We start from the raw sequence: 21059 nt of genomic DNA, 5'->3' as shown, positions 1-21059 counted from the left end.
GATGCTGGGAAAGATTGAGGGCAAGAGGAGAAGGGAGTGGCAGAGGATGAGATGGCTGGATGGCATCACTGGCTCAATGGGCATGAATTTGAGCAAACTCAGAGAGATAGTGGAGGACAGAGGAGCCTGGTGTGCTGCAGTCCATGGGGTCACAAAGAGTCAACACAACTGAGCGACTGAGCATAGCTCATGTCTAAGAAAAACCAAGTCTGACTGAAGGATGCTGTTCCTACTCGCAGTGTTGGTCATGCTCAGGAAGGCTTTGGCCTCTGATAGGTCTTGGGGCGGGGGAGGGAGGTGGGTCACAGGATGCTGAGATAGCAGGACTCATTTGACTCATAACCCTTCACCCATTTTACACAGAAAAAAGAGAGGGCCAGCAAAGGGAGTGAATTCATCCAAAGTGAAAGTGAAAGTTGCTCAGTCTTGTCTGACTCTCTGCGACCCCATGGACAATAGAGTCCATGGAATTCTCCAGGATTCTGATACTGGAGTGGGTAGCCGTTCCCTTCTCCAGGGGATCTTCCCAACCCAGGGATCAAACCCAGGCCTCTCACATTGCAGGCAAATTCTTTACCAGCTGAGCCACCAGAGAAGCCCAAATCCATCCAAGGTCATAGACTAAAACAAAATGAGAACTTGAGATTCTGGGCTCCCTGGGCAGTGTTAACTCACTTTTGCCTTGGAGTCTTACTGGTGAAATGGGGACAGGGAAAGGGTCGTTGTCTCTACCAGTCTGTCACGGTATCTGAAATTGCACCATAAATTTCTTTGTCTTACAGAAATTTCTGCTATTTCTCTAACAATGGATACCGTTGGATGGATGAAGTGGGGAGGGAGAGTGTAAGTCATCAGCCACGGAATTAATTCATTAATGTCTCCATCCATCCCCTTCTCTCCCATCTATCCACTTCTGTCTCTTCAACCGTTCCATCCAGCCACCCACTGAACTTTTTACCCATCCACGCATCTACCCATCCATCCACCATCCACCCATCCATCCCTCTGACCACATTCTCACTGAACACCAGTTCTGTGCCTGGCTGTGGGGTAGAGAGATGAATACAGCTCAGGTCCAGCCTCTTCATGGCCCCAGTACCCTGGAGGCAACAGGTCTATGAGGGCACATTTCCCCTCCCTGGCGAGGACCACACTCAGGGAGATCTTCACAGCCTGGCTGCACAAAGAAGAGATGGCCCAACAAAAAGACTCTGAGTTCTTCATCCCAGCCCTTGCTATTAACTGGCTGTGTGTGCCTGGGGAAGGCCCCTGCCCTTTGGACTTAGTGTTTCCGTCTGTGATGTGGGCAGGTTGGACTAGATGAAAGTTGCCCAGACTCCAGTCATTCACATGCCCCTTCCTCACCTGTACACGAGATCACCTGTCCTGAAAAGTAGTTTGTCTTTTTATTCAAACGAACTCCCTTTGTTAAAAAGCCAAAATGAAACCTTGTTGTTGTTTAGTTGCTAAGTCATGTCCAGTTCTTTGCAACCCCATGGACTGTAGCATGCCAGTCTTCCCTGTCCTTTACTATCTCCTGGAGTTTGCTCAAACTCATGTCCGTTGAGTCAGCGATGCTACCTAACTATCTCATCCTCTGTTGCCCCCTTCTCCTCATGCCCTCAATCTTTCCCAGCATCAGGGACTCATTGGAACAGACCCTGATGCTGGCAAATGAAACTTTATTGCCTACCATAAATGGGAAAAAATGGTAACAGCTGTTATAAATAGAAAGTAACCATAAACATACTTAAAAAAAAGAAGAAGAAGAAGGCAAACTGCTGGTTAGATTCGGGGTGGACATTGCTTCCCACTGGTGGAGGCCTGCAGGTCTGGTTAGGAAAGAGCTTAAAGGGAGGTTGGGCAGGTGTTAGGGGTGAGACAGGACTATGCGGAGACCATATACAGACTAGTTTCCCTGCAGTGTGCCTGGATAGCACAGGATGGTGGTGAAGAGGGGTCACTCCTGGAGGGTCCGTGGGTGTGAGCATCACTCCTCACAGAGGTATTTCCCTGACTTCTCTCTCCTGTGCCCTCTGAATGTGCCCCGGGCCTGGCCCCTCCCCAGCCACTCACATCTCCTCTGCAAGCCTCCCAGAAGCCAAGGGTCAGGAAGCCGTGAGCTGGATTTTGTAACTCAAGCCAGCGGGTATCTGCTTCAAATCCTGATGCAGGAGAGAAACCAATATGGAAATCGGAAGCCGTGCCATCCGCGAGCTCAGCGGTGTCAGGTGCTGCCTGTCACTCAGAGAGGACCCTGGCCCGTTCTAATCTTACCTGCGGCCACCAGACTCCTCCACCCCATCTTCTCCAACCCCGCCCTCCCTTGACCCAGGGCTCCCAAAGCCCATGACCACCCCCAGGGTGAAGCCTTCCTGAAGCTCCCTGTGACATTAGCAGGTCTGATCAGAGAAAAATGTCTCTTAGCTACTGTAAGGCCTGAAATGTGCCCACTCTTCTCACCCCTGGAAGACAGGCAGCCTGGGGGAGCCAGGAGACCCAAGTTTGGGGTGCACTGTGCTCCGACGGCTCCCTATGCTGCCTCACCTCTGAAATCTGGAGGGCCATGGTGCCTCTCGCAGCCACGGAATTCAAGGGTATTATTTACTTGAAAAAATGCTCTGTTTTGGATTCAGATTTCAGAAGGATATTTGAAATGCTGAACCTGCTGCCAGCTCTGTTGAAGACACAGGAAAGCCCACTTTTTCCTCTGGCCTTGGCTCCTGCCTGGGGCTCTAGAGGAGGGGTCATCTTCATAACACCCAGCCCCCACCACCCAGATCTGAACAGCCAAGCCAGAAAAACACAGAAGGGGAAAAAATGTTAAAAAAAAAAATAGTCTGGGCTTTGTCTTAGAAAGTGCTTTTTTCTCTCTAGTTAATAATTATGTTCTCTCATGCAGGCCTTATCATTCATTCAGTCATTTGTTCCTTCCAGCAGGCTGATGTTTGACTGACAAGCACCTGTAGGTTATTTATAGCTCATGTCCCTCTTGGTACACACCCCTTGTAAAATATTTTAAACATCACCCCTGTACTCAAACATATTTATTGAACACACACTGTGTGTTTCAGGCACTGAGCTTGTCAAGCCCCAGGACACATTGGTGTCCAGACGTGGTCACTCTCTCAAGAGCTTGTGGTCCTCTGCTGGAAGAGATACACCCATGGTTGCAGGGCAAGACTGGCTGTGGCAGAGACCCAGACACGGGACCTGCCATGGGAGCTGGAGGAGGGCGCCCTCCCGTCTTGGCCAGAAATGCAGCCGAGACATTTTGGAGCAATTACCCAGAGGGTGAAATTCCACACCTCAGACTCTTATTGAATCCCCTTATTGACAAAGCAGGAGGGTACCTGAGAGCTCTTTGAGGACAGCATTCCCAAAGTGGGTTCTGAGAAATGCTAGTTTTGTGGGTGTTAATAGACATTCAAAATAATCAATATGCCCTTGTGACATACTCGGGGGTAGCCTGCTGTGGTCCCCTAAAATGTCTAGATTTGTGGGTGATATGATCACTCTGCTTTTTCTTCTCCTCCCTTGGAAAAGTGTCCTATTTATACTTCATCTGTTCCCATCCTCCTTCCAGCTCAAATAGGATCAACTCCACGGGTACAGTTTGAGCGGGTACATAACCCAACATTATATCAGGAAAGGGCTTCCCTGGTGGCTCAGCGGTAAAGAATCCACCTGCCAATGTAGGAGACCTCGGTTCAATCCCAGGATCTGGAAGATCCCCTGGAGAAGGAAATGGCAACCCACTCCAGTACTCTTCCCTGGGAAATCCCATGGACAGGAGCCTGGCAGGTTACAGTTCGTGAGGTCCCAGAAGAGTCGGATACAACACAGCGACTAAACAACAGCAAATAGACACTGCTCTCTCAAAAAAGTCTGAAAGTCAGGTTGGTTTGGTAAATGCTGCATCAAGCAAAGCCAAGTCAATCAGTTTCTGTGTTGCAGTACTTATCATAGCCTCACTTGTTCATCGCTTTGTGAAATATACAAGGGTGGGAGGGGCTCAGGTGTGAACCGCGGTCCTCTGTTCTAGGGAGCGTCGCAAAAGGCCAGTGCTTCCCTAGAGTTTATTCAGGGGGATCCTACTCTAGTCCAACCCCTTGGTCACAGATAAGGAAACTGAGGCCCAGTTTCACAAACAGCCCAGAGAGTGGCTGTTGTTCACTGGCTAAGTTGTATCCAACTCTGCGACCCCATGGACTATAGAACACCAGACTCCTCTATCCTCCACTGTCTTCTGAAGTTTGCTCAAACTCATGTCCATTGAGTCAGTGATGCCATTCAATCATTTCATCCTGTCACCCCCTTCTCCTCCTGCCTTACCTTTCCCAGCATCAGGGTCTTTTCTGATGAGTCAGTTCTTTGCATTGGGTGGCCAAAGTATTGGAGCTTCAGCATCAGTCCTTCCAATGAATATTCAGGACTGATTTCCTTTAGGATGGACTGGTTGGATCTCCTTGCAGTCCAAGGGACTCCCAAGAGTCTTTTCTAGCACCACAGTTAGAAAGCGTCCATCCCTCGGCGCTTTCCTTCTTTGCAGTCCAGCTCTCACATCAGTACATGACCACTGGAAAGACCTGGCTCTTGGGCAATGTCTCACAGGGAGTAGGGGGCCAAGCTGGGACCAGAATCCAGGGCTTCTCCCCTGTCTGCGAGCTGTTTAGGGCATGTGGTTTGGGCTTTGGCTGCTGGTGCCCTGTGAAAAGTGTGAAATCCACGTGGGCTGAAGCAATCCTGGGGAGATTCCTGGAGGAGGCAGGAAGTGTATTAGAAAGTCTGAGGCCTCTGCACGCCAACGCTTTGTGACTTTATTGACCATACAGTGGTGTCACTGAGAACCAGGTATACACTAGAACCTCATTGATGCCCAATCTGCCTAAAAGGGACTTCAGGATGGGGATGGGCTCTCACCTGAGGAGATACTAATCTCCCTGAGCTCACAAAAACATGGAAGCACTTGGAAGTGTGTTTTCCAGGTCCCTTCTTCAAGAAAGCTCTCCCCTACCCCGATTGCTGCCTCTAAATCAAAATGATGCCCCCACCCTGAGTTCTCATTCCGGATGTTTTGTAGTGTTGTTCTACCCTTCATCTTTCTTGTGAGTTTTGTGCTTAGCCAGTGTGAGATCCCCACTAGTTTGTAAGCAGTTTGAGAACAGAGCTACTGGTTCATTCTTCTTCGTTATTGTTAATGCTCATGAAGAACTCACCATGTGCCAGCCCTCTGTATTTCCCCCCGCATCCTCTCATTTTATCCCCATCACGGCTCTCTCCAGGGGCTATTTCTGTTCCCATATTATGGAAGAGAGAACTGAGTCATGGGAGGTAGAAGTGACTTGCTTGAGAACACGGACAAGTAAACGATGAAGTAGAGATTTGAACCCAGGCCTTCACTTCTCTCTATGGCCTGGCTTGTAAAATTGGATGGAATTGGGTGGTGAGTAATCCCACAGGCAGGCTTCCCAGGTGGCTCTGTGGTAAAGAATCCGCCTGCAGTACAGGAGACACAGGTTTGATCCTTGTCCTGGGAAGATCCCCTGGAGGAGGAAATGGCAACCCACTCTAATATTCTTGCCTGGGAAATCCCATGGACAGAGGAGCCTGGTGGGCTGTAGCCCATGGGGGTTGCAAAAGAGTCAGGCACGACTGAGCAACTAAACAACACTCCCACATTCACCCTGCTCTCCAGGGCCAGCGACCTGAGGTTGGGGGTTGGGACCATCCCCACCCACCCAAGGACCATGCTCCAAGCTCAGCCCTGTCTCTGCTGGTTCACTGTAAGAGGATCTGGGATGCGAGGTACAATCACCTGAAACGTAAGAGTGCAGGAGTCGTAGACTGACAGTTGTTGGCCTTCAGGCTTGCACACCCTCTGCCCCTGTGCCCGGACCTGCCCCAGGCCTGTGTACCTAGTCTCACTCATCCTCATGTCTCTGCAGAACTTCCTAGGCTGGGAGTCTGGCGGTTTTCCCACCAGTCACCCCTCATCCTACCCTTTTACCTTTATTTATGGACAAGAAAACGTGGGTGCAGGGTTCATAGCTGTGTCCGTGTGGACAGAATGTTAACATTGGTGATACCCAAGTGCCACCCTCCCTGCAGGCCTGCCTGGGCCGGGGGCTGGGGTCTCCTTTCTTCCATAATTAAAGGTTCACCAGTGAGGACAGATTGCTCATCAGTCTTTCATCCTCGCAGTCCCTGTTGGAGAAGACAGGGCACTGCTCGTGAGGCAGTCCTGGGCCCTGGCCAACGTGTGCATGAGTTCAAGGCTTTGAGTGGGGAGCAGGTGAGCCCAGGCCAGCCTGGGGAGGCCCCTAGAACATCACCAAAGGGCACTCGTCATGACCGGTGACTGATTCTGCTTTCTGCCTCACATGGGCTGAATGTCAGGGAGAGGCCCACAGAGGCTCAGCAAATGAGTGTGTGGAACTAAATAGTCAGGAACCAGGTAAACAACCCATAGCTAGGGGCTTCTCAGGTGGCTCAATGGTAAAGAATCCACCTGCAGTGCAGGAGATGTGGGTTCGATCCCTGGGTCAGAAAGATCCCCTGGAGAGGAATTGGTAACCAACTCCAATATTCTAGCCTGGGAAATCCAATGGACAGAGGAGCCTGGTGGGCTACAATCGATGGGAGTTGCCAAGAGTTGGACATGACTTAGCAGCTAAACAAAAACAAGTCCTGTCTAGTTAAAACTATGGGGTATATATAAGCTAGAAAGTTGCTAAGCAAGCAGAAGAAAGAAATGGTAATTGTGTGACATGATGCAGGTATTAGCTATTGCTTCAGTGATCATTGCTTTGCAATATATGTGTATCTAATGACATGTGCATCTTAAACTTACATAATGTTATACATCAATTATATCTTAGTAAAGCTGGAAATATGTATACCCTCCACATTCTAACCAAAGTTAGAAAAAGTTAAACTCCCAACACCAACAAAACATTTCCTGGGATGATGTGTGTGAAGCCCTCCATAAGGGGCCAGCTTGGAAAAACATCCTAGTTGGCAACTCTCTTTTTTAATATTATTGTCATCAATGTTGTTGCCCCGGCGACAGACCTCGCCTGCCGTGCTGGTCTAAGGCACGGCAGATAACTCCTCTGGAGCTCATCTTCCTCTTCTGTAGCACCATTGCAGTACCTGCCTCACGGATATGGGATGAGGAGAGGATGAACCAGGATCCCTTTATGTTGGTGTTCATTAGTGAAATCGTTATTGAGGAAACTGAGCCTGACGCCTGTCTCCTGACTCGGCAGGGCCCTCATGTGTCCCAGACTGGGAGGCAGAGACAGCCTGGCAAGACATGACACAGGCTCTGCCACCTTCTGGCCGTGTGACCAGGGCAAGCCTCCCGCCTCTCCTGGCCTCGGTTTCTTCCTCTGAATAGAGCAGGTGATCTCCCAGGTCCCTTCTGGCTGCTCTGGCTTCCACGAAACCCTGCAGGTGGCTGCCCCTTGCGAGGCTCGAGTTTTTCCCAGAAGAGGTTTGGGGGTTGGAGCTCTGTGTCAGCCTCGTGCCGGTGGATCCCCTGCAGCTCTGTGCCCTGATCTCTGGGAACCCTGGGCTGGGCTGCCTTTCCGGGAAGAGCACAGCCTGGCTCTGTAGGGAGGGGAATTTGACGGTGTCCAGTGAAAGAGAACAGGTTGGGGTGGCTATGGGAGCTCAGGGCCCTGAACTTGTTGGTAGACGGAGGTCCAGGTGCTAGGGGATAGGGAGGCAGCTAGAGGAGGGGCAGAAAATTCAGGCAAGGCCAGGTGAGCAGAATAGAGAGGCTCTGGCACAACTGGGGACAGCTAATGGCTGTTGGGATGGAACCAAGCTTCTGACACCTTGAGGGACCTGGTCAGCCTTGGCTTAGGTATGGATCCACTTTGTGAGCAGGGCAGGGGAGCAGGAGGCAGGGCCGCTGCACTGGACAGCTGCCATTCACCCCTGGAGACCCGCTGGCCGCCCTTCTCCCTCCCTGTGCTGGGAGCGGACCCAGAGCGCTGCATCCGTTCAGCACCTCCCCCCCAGCTTCCTGTTGGCTCTGCCAGTGGGGAGCCCTGGCAAGCCCTAGATTGAGGAGCAGGGAGCTGTTGAAGTATTTAGCCTTCCAGCTGTCCCCCTGGGGGTCCCCTTGGGCTGGCTGTGTGCCTTGCCCACAGGTGAGAGCTCCCACCAGGGGTCTTTCCTTGCAGCCCATTCTGTGCCTGGGTCTGGAAACTTTCTTCCCCCCACCTGCTTCCAGATGCGGGGTGGCAGTGATGAACCTTTGGCTCCCCCCAGGGAACTGCACCACTGCTTCTTGCAGCTTTGTCCAGAGGCCCTTTATGAAGCTCTCAAGACCCTGCTTCCTGCAGCTCCCCAGAGCCGCAGAACAGAGGCGCTAAAGAGGGATTCTGGGGAGGGGGTGGCAGGACCACGGACCCCGGACCCCGACTTCACCTGGAATCTGATCCAGTCTTCTCACCCTTGATTACTCCAAGGCATGGACCTGGGATCTCCGCCCTGCCCCCACTGCCTGCCCCGGAATTCTGTCTGTTGTGTCTGGAGCAGAGAAGGGAAAGATCGGGTAGGGAGCCCGGCAGGGCCAAGAGGACAGCCCTGCTCGGGACCAGCCCATCTCTGTCCTATCCACATGTGGCCCAGAGTGCAGCTCTCCCAGGAGCAGTCAGAAAGATAGTGCAGTCCCTCAGCTCCTGGGCTTCCCCAGTGGCTCAGCGGTAAAGAATCTGCCTGCAAGAATCAATCTGCTAGAGATGCAGAGGAGGCGGGTTCGATCCCTGGGTCGGGAAGATCCCCTTGAGAAGGAAATGGCAACCCGCTGCGCTATTTGTGCCTGGGAAATCCCATGGACAGAGGCACTTCCTGGGCTACTGGACTGGGGGTGGCAAAGAGTCGGGCGCGACTGAGCACTCACCGTTATCATCCATCATCCTCGGTTTCTAAATACCGGGATCAGTTCATATATGAAATTTTAAGCAAATACTAAATTTCAAACAGATTCAGATCCCTGGCCACCGGTCTGGAGCCCAGCAAACACAGGCCCCTCTGACAGGCTTTTCTGGTCTTTGTTTGTAGGCTTCCTGCACCTGGAGCATGGACTGAGGACGGCCCAGGAGACAGGTGAGTGTGAGACTGAGACCCCTGGTTCACCTGGGGCACTCTGCATCCCGTTTACACTTCAGCACCGACAGTGGCCCCGCTTAGGACACCCCTGGGTTGCAAACCACCTGTCTGTACAGTCAGCCACTCCCGGCCTCCCTGGCCCCTCCCGACACCAACACTTCACTCCTCGACCCCTGTGGACCTGCAGGTAGCGGGGGAGGAAGAGGAAGCAAGAAGCAGACTGGAAGCTGTGGTTTGGACACATTTCCTGCAGCTGTGACTTTTCCCTTATGTCCTGCAGGGCCTGCATGTTGCCACTTTACCTTGCCGTGACATTCCACCAAAACAGAGGGGCACTTGGGCTAGCCCATGTCCTTTTGAGATAAAGACCCGTGTTCCTGGGCGGGTTACACAGCTCTCATTTCAGTCATTCATACTTCAGTATCTTTTAACACCATCAGATTATTTTCCAATTATTATGTGACTGAGGTCAGCCACACCGAGGAGGTATTATTGACTCGGGGACTTGAGAAGGGAGAGCCCTGTGGGGAGGGCCTTGGCTCAGCCTTCATGGGGCCTGGAATGGAACAAGGGCCTGGAAGCCCACAGAGGACCTTCCTGGAGCTTCATGACTGTCCATTCGTTTACAAACGTTAGGAGACACAGCCCCTTTGCCTGGGGGACTGCCTGGGAGTTCTGTCAATGGCTATGGGCTGCCACTTCACTCGCAACCTCGGAGCAATCAGAGAAATCGTCCTTTCACGGGGTGGGTGTGTGCAGGGCTCGGTGGAATCAGCAGTCACACCAGGGCATTTGGGGCTTCCCAGATGGCTCAGTGGTAAACAATCCGCCTGCCAATGCAGGAGAAGCAGGTTTGATCCCTGGATCAGGAAGATCCCCCCGGAGTAGGAAATGGCAACCCACTCCAGTATTCTTGCCTTAGAGAATCCCACGGACAGAGAAGCCTGGTGGGCTACAGTCCAAGAGGTCGCACAGAGATGGGCACAACTGAACGACTGAGCACCTACGCATACCAGGGCATTTGATAGCAGACAGCCGTCTCCACCAACACCCTTCCCCGCCGACCTGCCACAGTGCCCGCATGGCCACCGTCTGCGTCACCCCGGGAAAGGATGAGGGAGCTGTGAAAGCTTCTGTCCAAGTGCCATGTGTAGCTTAGTTACAAGAGAATGGGTGATTTGGATTTTCTGTGTTTTCCGAGTTTCACATAGTAAGTGTGTATTACTGCATTGTTTTTACTCCGCTATTTGGAGTGGTCTAGTAAGTCTTGAGCATGTATGCCCATTGTAGAAACTCTCTGATCAGATTAGCCTCAGCAGATGACAGGGTTTGGGGAGCTGGGAAATGGGCAGGTACGTTTAGATGGAGAAGTAAAAGGCGGTAGTGGGGAGGGATTAAAGATCTGCCAAAGGTGGACATGCTCTGCTTTTTTTTTTTAATTTATTGGAAGGAGGATGGTAGACTTTTAAAAAAAAACTTTTTATTTTATATTGACATGTAGCCAATTAACAATGTTGTGATAGTTTCAAGTGGACAGCAAAGGGACTCAGCCATACGTCTGCATGTATCCATTCTCCCCCATAACTCCCTTCCCGTCCAGGCTTCCACAAAACACTGAGCAGAATTCCCTGTGCTATACAGCAGGTCCTTGTTGGTTATCCATTTTAAATATGGCCGTGTGTACACGTCCATCCCAAACTCCCCAACTATCCCTTCCTCCATCCTCCCTGCTGGTAGCCATAAGTTGGTTCTCGAAGTCTGTGAGTCTGCTTCTGTTTTGTAAATAAGTTCATTTGTATCACTTCTTTTTTCGACTCTGCATATAAGGGATGTCCTGGGATCTTTCTTCTTCTCTATTTCACTTATTTCAGTCAGTATAGCAATTTCTAGGTTCATCCATCTTGCTGCAGGTGGCATCATTTCATTCTTTTTGATGGCTGAGTAATAGTCCATTGTATATTATGTACCACATCTTCTTTATCCATTCCTCTGTCAGTGGACACTTAGGTTGCTTCCATGTCTTGAGTATTTATTTCAAATAGGAATGATCTGGCTGCTGCTGTGGAGTGAATAAGTGGCTGGGAGCTGGGGGGACGGTGGAACAGTTGGGAGGCTGATGCAGTCATCCTGGTAGCCTGGACTTGATGGTGGCCATGGGGAAGTAAACAGAAGAGAATGACAGTCACAATGTGGGTAGAAAGGAAGAGAGTCACAAGTGAGCACACTTTTGCGATTTAGGCAAAGGCAGACAGGAGGGCACTTGCAGAGATATTTGGAGGTGCCTTTGCCAAACTCTCACCCCACACTGAGCTCCGATAGTCCAACTGCCGCCCACTCAGGGGGGCCCTGACTCACAATAGCCCCGGCAGGTCGGCCAACAGGGACCTCAGCATCCGGGGACGGGGGAGACCGCCTCCCTGGGGTCCCATGTCAGGGCCCAGGCTGGGCTCCAGGGCTGTGCCCAGGATTTCAGAGTTGCTGAGGGGATGACTGAATGAGAAAATTTGGCCCCACAAAGCGTGACAACTTGGTTTAGCATTTTCCTCTAATTCCGCAAAGTCTCTTCCTTCAGCATCTTTCCTGACAGAGAAAAAATTGGCCATTATTCCTAGAGATCCACTTGGTACTGACTTTATTTCTTTTTAAAAAATATATGTATTTATTTATTTTTCACTGTGCGGGATCTTCGTTGCTGTGAGCTTTTCTCTAGTTGCGGCGAGCGGGGACTACTCTGTAGTTGCAGCGTGAAGCCTTCTCATTGAGGTGGCTCCTCTTGTTGTGGAGCATGGGCTCTAGGGAACGTATATAGATCATACTTCAGTATACAGATCATACTTCAATAGTTGAGGCTCCTGGGCTCTGGAACACAGGCCCAGTAGTTGTGGTGCATGGGCTTAGTTGCTCCGTGGCATGTAGGATCCTCCTGGAATGGGGAGGATCAACCCATGTTCCCCGGATTGGCAGGTGGATTCTTCACCACTGAGCCACCAGGGAAGTCCCTGACCTTGTTTCTTACCTAAATGTCCTGGCACTCCTGTCCTGGTGGATGTTAGCACAGGAGTGAACGAGTAGCAGCTGACAGGCCTGCTTCTATCTGCCTCTCACGGGACCCTCACAGCGACCCTGGAGGCATTATCAGCATCATCCCCATTATACAGATAACAAAACTGAGGCTCAGCGGGAGGACGTCCCTCACCCAAAGTGACCAAAACCTGAGTCAGGAAAGTCCACGTTCTGTGAATGTTTCCCAGTTGTCTCTTTTGCCTTTAACCTCTCAGTAACTTCTGGAGTAAATGACCTGGCACGTTTTGCTTTCATAGCATCTGTTGGTTACTCACTAAGAAAACATTTCTTTTCCTTTCACTCAAACTGTTTGAACTGTTTGGCCCTCTTGTGCTTCTTTCCACATCCCTGTGAATACATCTTTAGAACAACCAGTGGCAAAGCAAAAGACTCAATGAGATACCACGTCATTGGTACAATACCCTTCCCAGCGTCTGGCCAGCTTTCTTGGCGGCACCTGTTTCTTCATTCATTTGACAGTCATTTGTTGAGTCGAGTGCTGGGAGGACAGCAGCAGACAGAGCAGATGTGGCCCCTGCCCTCAAGGGCTGCTGTTCCAATAAGGGAGCAGGACAGTGAACAACAAAACAAGATGCCACCTCTCAGACAGTTCTGGCTACAAGCAAGAGTCAAGCCAGAGAGAGGAGGTGAGGGAGGCACTTTTATAGAGGGTAATCAGGGAAGGTTTCTTGGAGCAGGTGGCCCTTCCGATTGAATGTAAGGAATGAGAACATTCCAGGTCAAAGGGAAAAGCAGAAGTCCTGAGGCAGGCCAAAGCTTATCTAGGGACATGGAGAAGCCAGTGTGGCCAAAGGGACAGAGCAGGGGAACACGAGGTGGCTGTGACGTCTGGGAGGGAGGTGAGGGCCATATGGCAAAGACTCTGCCTTAATGCCAGGGTGGACGGGGGCAGGCACGCGAGATTTCAGACTGGCTTGTGTGGCCATCTTGCAGCCCCCAGTTGCTGTGTGGAGAGTAGGCAGCCAGAGGCGAGGGGAAAGCGGGAAGACAAGGAAGAGGCTTCAGTGGTGGCCATAATTTCAGGTGAGAGGCGCTGGTGGCTGGACCCAGTCAGGGCAGTGGTGGTGGGGAGAAGTGGCTGTGTACCGAACAGATGTGAAGGCTGAGCTCATGGGACTCACTCTGTCTTTGGATGTGGGGGAAGAGGGAAGGAGAGGAATCATGGGTGACTCTGGGTAGGGGGAGCGCTGTCATTCTGACGCTGCTGGAGTGCTGATATCCAAACCTGGCACTAGCCGCCCAGAGTTAACACGGACCCCACGAGACAGAGAACACTGTTCCCAATGAGAGCATCCCCACCTCAGACGCCAGCCACCAGTGGGGTCTCCAGACTACCATACTTTGACTGGGCTGGCTACAAATCTGGGGGCTCCTGCAACCCCTCTGGCTTGGTGACTCACTAGAATGACTCACAGAACTTGGGAAAATGCTATACTTACAATTACAGTCTTATTATAAAGGCTACAGGTCAAGACCAGCCGAATGAAGAGATACATAGAGCGGTCATGATTAAACTGCACCTCTATCCCTCTCCTCCCTGGAGGTGGGGCTGGCTCAAGCCCCACCCCTCCACTTCCCTGATTGGTCCTTCCGGTGACCAGCCCCCATCCTGACTCAACTCATTAGCATAAGCTCAGGTGTGACCCCAGGGGCTCATGAACAACAGAGACACCTCTGTCTCTTGGGAAATCCCAAGAATTGAGAGGCTCCTTCCCAGGAACCAGGGACAAAGGCAGTTTAATTTTTTATTAAACAGCAGGCTGGATGCTGGTGCCATTTACTGAAACCAGCAGAAGGAGGGAGGCCAGGGGTGGGGGCTGGAAATAGTAGGTTTGATGGGGGGAATGAAGGGTAGTGCTTTGAGCACATTGACTCTAAGATGCTCATTGGACATCCAAATGGAGGTGGGGAGGAGGCAGTTGGATCTGAGTCTGGAGCTCGGGGAAGAGATCAGTATATAGATCATACTTCAAGCAGTAGGACTGGATGGATTAATTCAGGAAGTGAGAGTCATTAGGGAGGAAAAAAGAGCCAAGGGTTGTGCTTGGGGAGCACAGTGTTTGGGGACCGAGGAGCCAGCCCAGGAGACAGAGGAGCAGTGGGCTTAGAGGCCTCTGCCTGGCCCCCCAGCCCACCCCACACACTCTCCCACAGTGGAGGCATGTCTCTGCTCACAGCCTTCTCATCCCTCATCTATGGCATGGGGACAGTGGGCTCTGCCCACACCGTCAGGGCGCACAATCACCACTTAACATGTGGGGGAAAGGCACTTTGCAGAAATGCCCGGCAGAAACCAGGAGCCATGATCCTCATTCAGGAGTGGATGGGAACCCCTGTCCTAACAGCCAGACGGTGCAGTCGGGAGACTGCCATCTGAGGTGGGATTTGGCAGCGGCTTAATCTGAAGCACCTCAGATCTGCAGAGGCACACCTGGCAGCCTCAGGTCCTGGCTCCCCACCCGTGAAATGGGAGCGTCCTGGTTGAGTGGGCTTATGCCACCTGTTGAGAGAGACAGCCCAAGGAGCCCAGCTGGGCAGGATACACCCTGATAACTTCTGTGGTCGTCAGGGGCTCTTCCGTCCGTACCTTCAGCCGTGTATGTGGCTCTACTGGGCTTGACAGACGCGTGGTGCATCCCAGCCAGCAGGGCCCTCCCCGCACCTCCCATTTCACAGAGGAGTGGGCTAAAGCCAGGAGAGATTGGGCCAAGCTTCCCTCTGGCAGCTGTTACTATCTCCTGCCTAAATCTTCCTATGTAAGGGAAGGGAGAGAGGGAAAGAGGAGATGGGGAGAGGGATGAGGCCCACGGTGCTGTGCGGATTCGGGAGGATGGAGGCTCACCTTGGCTTTCAAGAAGAAGGGAACTAGGAATCCTGACTCCATCAGACACTTGAAGAGCGTGTGAGACTTAGAACATTCTCAGTGTGGACCCTGTCAAGCCAGTCGCTTTACCTGGAAGTCTGTGACTCCACTCTTTGATTCTCCTTGTGCAGTAAGCACGCTGGTGGTTTGGTCTCAGGTCGTATGGAAAGAAGCATCTAGAAGGAGACAAGCACCGAGTGATGTGGGGTGGAGGGCATGACCTCCCGCCATGCCCATGCACATGTGACTTGGAAAGGATGAAAAACTGTGGGCCAGGGGCCTGGGTTTGAAAATGTCTGGGATCTAGAAGCAGATGATGAATGAGTCTGAGGGGTCGCTGGCCCATCCTGCTTTTTGCCCTCCCTCCACGGGGAGCCACAGGGCCAGTTCTTGAAAAGCCAGTGCCCTTTCAACTCTCCCGGGGGCTCTGTGCTGCCTTCCAGAAACCCTGACTCTCAAACTTGCTTGGCTGGTTCTTGGGCTGCAGGTCATATTTCTGGAGCTTTTTCTGGAGCTTCTTTCCTTGATTCTCAGTGTCTCCACACACCTCTGGGGAGATCTGAGGTGGGGCAGTTAGGAGAGAGCAGGCATGTGTCTAAAGCAGTGCCGAGCCAGGAGCTTTGCATGAGCTGTCTCACTGCAGGCTTGTGCCACTTCACAGGCAGGCAAACTGAGGCACAGAGAGGCTGAAGGGCTTGCCTGGATGATCCAGCCAACAAGCAGGCGAGCAGGATGGGAAGCTGGGCCCATGGGACCCGGAGCCTGGGTCCAGAGTCTGCCTGCTGCTCCCCACGTGCACGCCCTCAACTTAGTCTCCGAGGCTGGTCCCTCAGTTGGCTTGGCTGTTCCTTTCTCACTCCTCTCTACTATCTTTGTAACATCCCAGGGGCCCGCTGTCCTCAAAGGCAGTTCATGTTTGACCCTGTTTTGGGACTCCCTTGGCTCAAATCCTGGAAGATCCCCAAAGTCCTGGAAAAGCCCCCAAATTGGGCCACTCTGAAAATAACCAGAGAGAATGAGAGGGCTTCTGGAGTCTAGACGTCAGAACTGATTGGTCAGGGATCAGCCAGAAGGAAGGCTCATGCCCTTGGTTGCCAGAAATGTGATCATCAGGTCTTCAAGGCCAGAGTCTGGAATAGTGGGCAAAAAAAATGATGATGATAGATGATAGATAGATGGATGCATCAATAGATAGGTGGGAGAGACACAAGAAGAATGAACTGGGCACGGGAGAGGCAGAGGAACGGTGTGTGGTCCAGGAGGGTAGACCAGTCACAGGTTTTTCTAGACCTGTGATGCGTCCACTGGGAGTGGGCCATGACATCAGGAGCAGCTCTGGACACAAAGGGAGGGAGCTCAGTTGGTTGAGGGGTGACCAGCACTAGGCAGTCATTCAGTGTCTGACCAAACAGCCCACTCACCCGGGACGAGAGCGGAGGCACTGCAGTGACCCCGCGTGTTCACTTCATCAGCTCTGAGTCATCAAAAGATGCTTACATTACATGTGGGTTCTGCTGCACCTTATGTTTACAGTGTGGATTAGTTAATTCCCATTAAAGCCAACCCAGAAACCGGTAGGCAAGGGAGCTGGCTCTTAGTAGGTTAACCTTCATTTATCTGGAGTCCCCCTGCCACTCCTCCCCTTGCACGGACGGTCAGGGGCCTTCCTGCACCCCAGCCAGTGCCATTTCTGTATTGGCAAATGGTGTTCCAGGCCCCTACCAATGGCCTTTTCTTAGATGGTTGCCTTTAATTTTCTCTTTCTTTTTATGCACACTTGCAAAGCCCCCGGCTTCAGCCAGGCACGCCGAGGAGGGTTGGAGTAGCCGGACTGATCGATGCTGGAGGGCTCCTTGTGGATGCCAGAGCCACAGTCCTGGGTGGGGGTGGCTACAGGCTCTGCAGCAGCGGCCACCTGCCTCTGCTGCTGGCAGCCAGAGCTCAGGACAGGTCTGCACCGTGCAGACCCCTCCGGCCTGGAGCCTAGGGCACTGGAGAGAGGCCCACATCTCTGGCAGGGCTGGCCCAGGACATTCTCAGAGGGGTGAGTGAGGAGCTGTGAGTGCCATGGACCCTTGGAGGCTGGGAAGGAGGCACGAGTTCTGGGACTTGTACAAAAGCAAAGCTGGATAAAGCCATTGCTGCAGAGACTGAAGGAGGAGACAGCTGGAGAGCCCGCTCCTGGTGATTCTGTGAAGTGGCAGCAGTACCTGACCCTGCTCAAACTTGAAGTGGCCTGGAATTCTGGGGCAGGAAGGTTGCCCTTGACTCACGGCCAAAGCAAGGCGGTCATAGGACTTCCTCAGAGGACCTTAGCTCCTTCCCTCATTCTTTGCCAGATGTTGACTGAAGGCCGTGTACATGCCAGGCTCCCTGCGGGGCACCAGGGTGTTCAAGGAGGACAGGAATGAGGCCTTTACCCAGCAATGCCCCTGGATGTGCCAGGAGGATGGTTGCTTAGGTAACTGTACTGTCATGTGGATAATAGGAAAGGGTCTGTCCAGGGGAGGAAGAGGCCAACTGGACTTCAGGGTGCTAGAGAAGATTTTACAGGGAAGGCGTCATTCAGATTGGGTCCTGAAGGATGAATAGGAGTTCTTCAAGGGACAAAAGACAGCCAAGATGTTATGAGTGCGTGCAAAGAGATCTGAACATACAAAAATGTAATAGTAGGTGGTAAAAAGCTCGGCAGGCCTGAGCAGGCACTGCAGAAAGTAAGCAGAAAAGATTGACAGGGCCATATCATGAAAGGCCTCAAATGCCAGGTAAAGGAGTTTGGACTTGATCCTGCAGGCAGGTGAGAGATAAAGTTTTTAAAGCAGTGATGTGATGTGGTCAGTTTTGCATCTTAGAAGACTCAGTCTGGCTACCATATAGACGGGGTGAGGAGGGACACAGGAAGATCCCTGAGGAGACAGCTGTGTCCTGCAACTCTTAGAGGCCAGTGCTCTAGACCAAGGTCATTGGGAAGTGAGGGACAGGGGACAGCTTTGCTGTTTGTTGTCTGAGTTTGAGCTGCAAGACAGGTTGGAAAGTCAACGATAAAAGAAAAGGAAGAGGCTGGGGTGATTTCATAATGGACCGTGGGGATGGGCTGGGTGTTGGGCCCTCTCGATGAGAGAGGGAATGGAGGAGGAGGAGGAGGAGCAGGTGGCGGAGGGTGGGGGGGAGCACAGGAAGGACAAGTGATTAGCTCGAATGTGGCCTCTGAACCGAGGTGCTGGGGGGACATGGCTTTAAGATGGCGGCACCCAAGGCCCCCTCACCCCCTTATCCCCACGGGCTCCATGGTGACACCTCTGGAGATGCTGAGTCAAAGCCATATTTACGACCCCACGCCCTGAGATTCCCGGTCCTCCACCCAGGGCACTGAATTGTGCAGCGGCCATCAGTCAAGCAGTAAGATTTTAACCTTGCACCTACTGTGTGCTTAGCCTGATCTTCAAGGCTTGGGAGTGAATCACCCTGGGTACATGTATGAAAGAGGAGTGCCACACTCTGTCTGGAAGATTCCCAAATATGAATGGGATGCTGCTGACCAGGTTGGCGATGTAGAGCTGGGGCTGGAAATTAGGGCTTTAGAAAGCCTGGCCTGCTGGCTACCTGCCTGGAGACCCTCGGCAGGGTGGCAGAGGGGTGAAGGAGGGGTGACTAGGGTCTGACTGGTCGAGAATTACTCTGGCTCCCCACTCATCCCTTCCTGGGATCCTACTTGACTTTGGAAAAGATCTTGGGGTTAGGATAAATAGAAATGGAGATTAGGGACTATAAATAAATAGAATGAATAACAGAAACAGGAAATACAGATAGTTTCTGAGGTGGGAGGCGGCATTTCTGGAGATCTGGGGGTGCCTGGCTTTATGGGGAGTTACCGGGACAGATAACTCTGTTGTATTGAACTCTTGTGCTGGCCTTTCCCTTATTCATGCATATTCTCTCTTCACACATGGGGATCAGAGAGGTGAAGCAACTGGCCTGTGTCACACAGCCAGTACGCGGCAGAGCTGGGTTCCTGCCCAAGCCTGGCCCACCCGGGAGCAGGGCTTCTCCTCCCCCTCCACCCCTGCCATGCCAGCGGTGCACCTTGGTCTCCGGGTAAAGTTGAGAAAGATAGAACATTTGCCAACAGGGTGAGATTCATCCTTGAATAACCAAATTAAGTGTTTTTCTTAAAGATGTCGACTGGTTGGGAGCAGCTGAAGGGTGTGTGTGTGTGTGTGTGTGTGTGTGTTGTGTGTATAGACACACTGTCACACTTACGTATTATTGAGTACCTACTGTGTGCCAGTAATACATAAGTGTATTTGGGCTTCCCAGATGGCTCAGCGGGTAAAGAATCCACCGGCAAGGCAGGAGACACAGGTTCAATCCCTGGATCTGAAAGATCCCCTGGAGGAGGAAATGGCAACCCACTCCAGTATTCTTTGCCTGGGGAATCGCATGGACCGAGGAGCCTGACAGTCCACGGGGCTGCAAAGAGTCGGACAGGACTGAGCGACTGAGCAACAGCGCTATGTACCGGGTGCAGCGGATGCGGCAGTGCCTGAGCCCCGCTTTGGCTGGGCTCCTGGGGAGTCACGGGAGGGCATATGGGGCGGGGTCTTATACACAAGCAGGTCTGGACAAGCACACAAACACACGTGTGTGCACACGTTAGTGTTCCGAGCCCACGTCATGAGGAAAAGCACACTGGCCTCACAGAGACCCACGTACCTGCCCCAGACTCGCACTCCAGTGCCTGCTCACCCCACATCCACCCTGGGAACCAGCTCAGGAGAGGGCGCTGACCCCTCTGCCTGATGTGCTAGCCAGAGGGTTTGAAGTGCAGGCCGTCCCGTTTCACCCTAGAGCTCGGCACAGGACCTCAGTCCCAGGCCCGTCTCCACCCCACCCGTCGTGACACCAGGGCCAGAGCTCCTGGGCTTGATGACATGGGTGCAGCTTTGCCGGGGGCTCTACTGAGAGTCCTCACCGCCTCCGTCCACTAAACACTCCCCTGGGCCCTTGGCGTGCGTTGTCTCCTCTCACGTTTACTCCAGCCCTGGAGGTGGATCCAGTTATTACCCCATCTTACAGGCGAGGAAACTGAGGCTCAGAGAGATGGGGCCTTTTACTAGGGTCTCACACAGTTCACAAGTAGCAGACCTGAACCCTGAATCCCTCGTTGAAAACAGCAAGCCCAAAGCAGGTGCTGCTCAGGGTGACCCCGATGCCCAGAGCCCCCGTGGATGGTGGAGTCCTTGGGTTTTCCTATACCTTCCTGACAGTTCGAGGCCTCCTGGGACATAGGGCGATTCTCTCCTGATGCCTCAGGCCTGGTTCCCAGTAACATCGTCCAGTTTCCTGCCGGCCTGGCCTCTCTGGGCAGTGACGTGTCAGGTGGGAAGAAGGAAGGACTTTGAGCCTTACAGAGTGGCGAGGAGGCCCCACTCATGGGTGGTGAACAGGCTGCTCTGCAGACAGACACCCCGCCCCACCCCCGCCTCAGAGTCCTAGCCATTACCTGCAGATAATAATAGCACCCACGTTGGATTTTATTCAGTGTTCAATGAGATAGCACATAAAGTGCTTAACCTAGAGCCCAGCGCAGGGGGTGGTACTGTTGTTTCATTATTCTTGGCATCTGTTCATTTACCTGTCCGTGATTTCCTGTGGGCCAATCTGATGGGGGAATAGGTGTGTTAAGCTCTAGACACATGGGGGCAGGCTTATATTCCAGTGGGACAAGTGGAAGTATTAATGAATAAAGGCACTTTGGTGCAAAAGGTGCTGTGAAGGGGGTCTGAACGGGGTGCAGAGGGCGACACAGGAGGTACATGATGTCAAGAAGCGAGTAGAGCCCTGCAGTGAAGCCGTCCAAGAGGTGGATATTTTTCCCATCAGAGTGAGGAAGGGCATTCCAGGAGGAGGAACCAGTAGAGGTCAAAGTTTAGGACAAGAAGAGTGAGATGCACTGGAGAAAGTGTACATGGAGCAGGTCCTGATA

The 21059-nt window shown here is 52.4% G+C and overlaps 1 protein-coding gene across 1 annotated transcript in view; it reads left to right on the top strand.

Annotated features, from left to right (window-relative positions):
• The window catches only part of ATP2B2 (ATPase plasma membrane Ca2+ transporting 2), a 376005-nt gene that overhangs the window by 70701 nt on the left and 284245 nt on the right, over positions 1–21059 (top strand). The window contains exon 2 of the mRNA XM_025272341.3: positions 9079–9123. The gene's annotated coding sequence lies outside the window, so the exon portion shown is untranslated. The remainder of the gene's footprint in view (positions 1–9078; positions 9124–21059) is intronic.

Source organism: Bubalus bubalis, chromosome 21 (genome assembly GCF_019923935.1).
Source record: "Bubalus bubalis isolate 160015118507 breed Murrah chromosome 21, NDDB_SH_1, whole genome shotgun sequence".
In the NCBI taxonomy this organism is placed as follows: Eukaryota; Metazoa; Chordata; class Mammalia; order Artiodactyla; family Bovidae; genus Bubalus; species Bubalus bubalis.
This window is presented reverse-complemented; position numbering and strand designations above follow the sequence as displayed.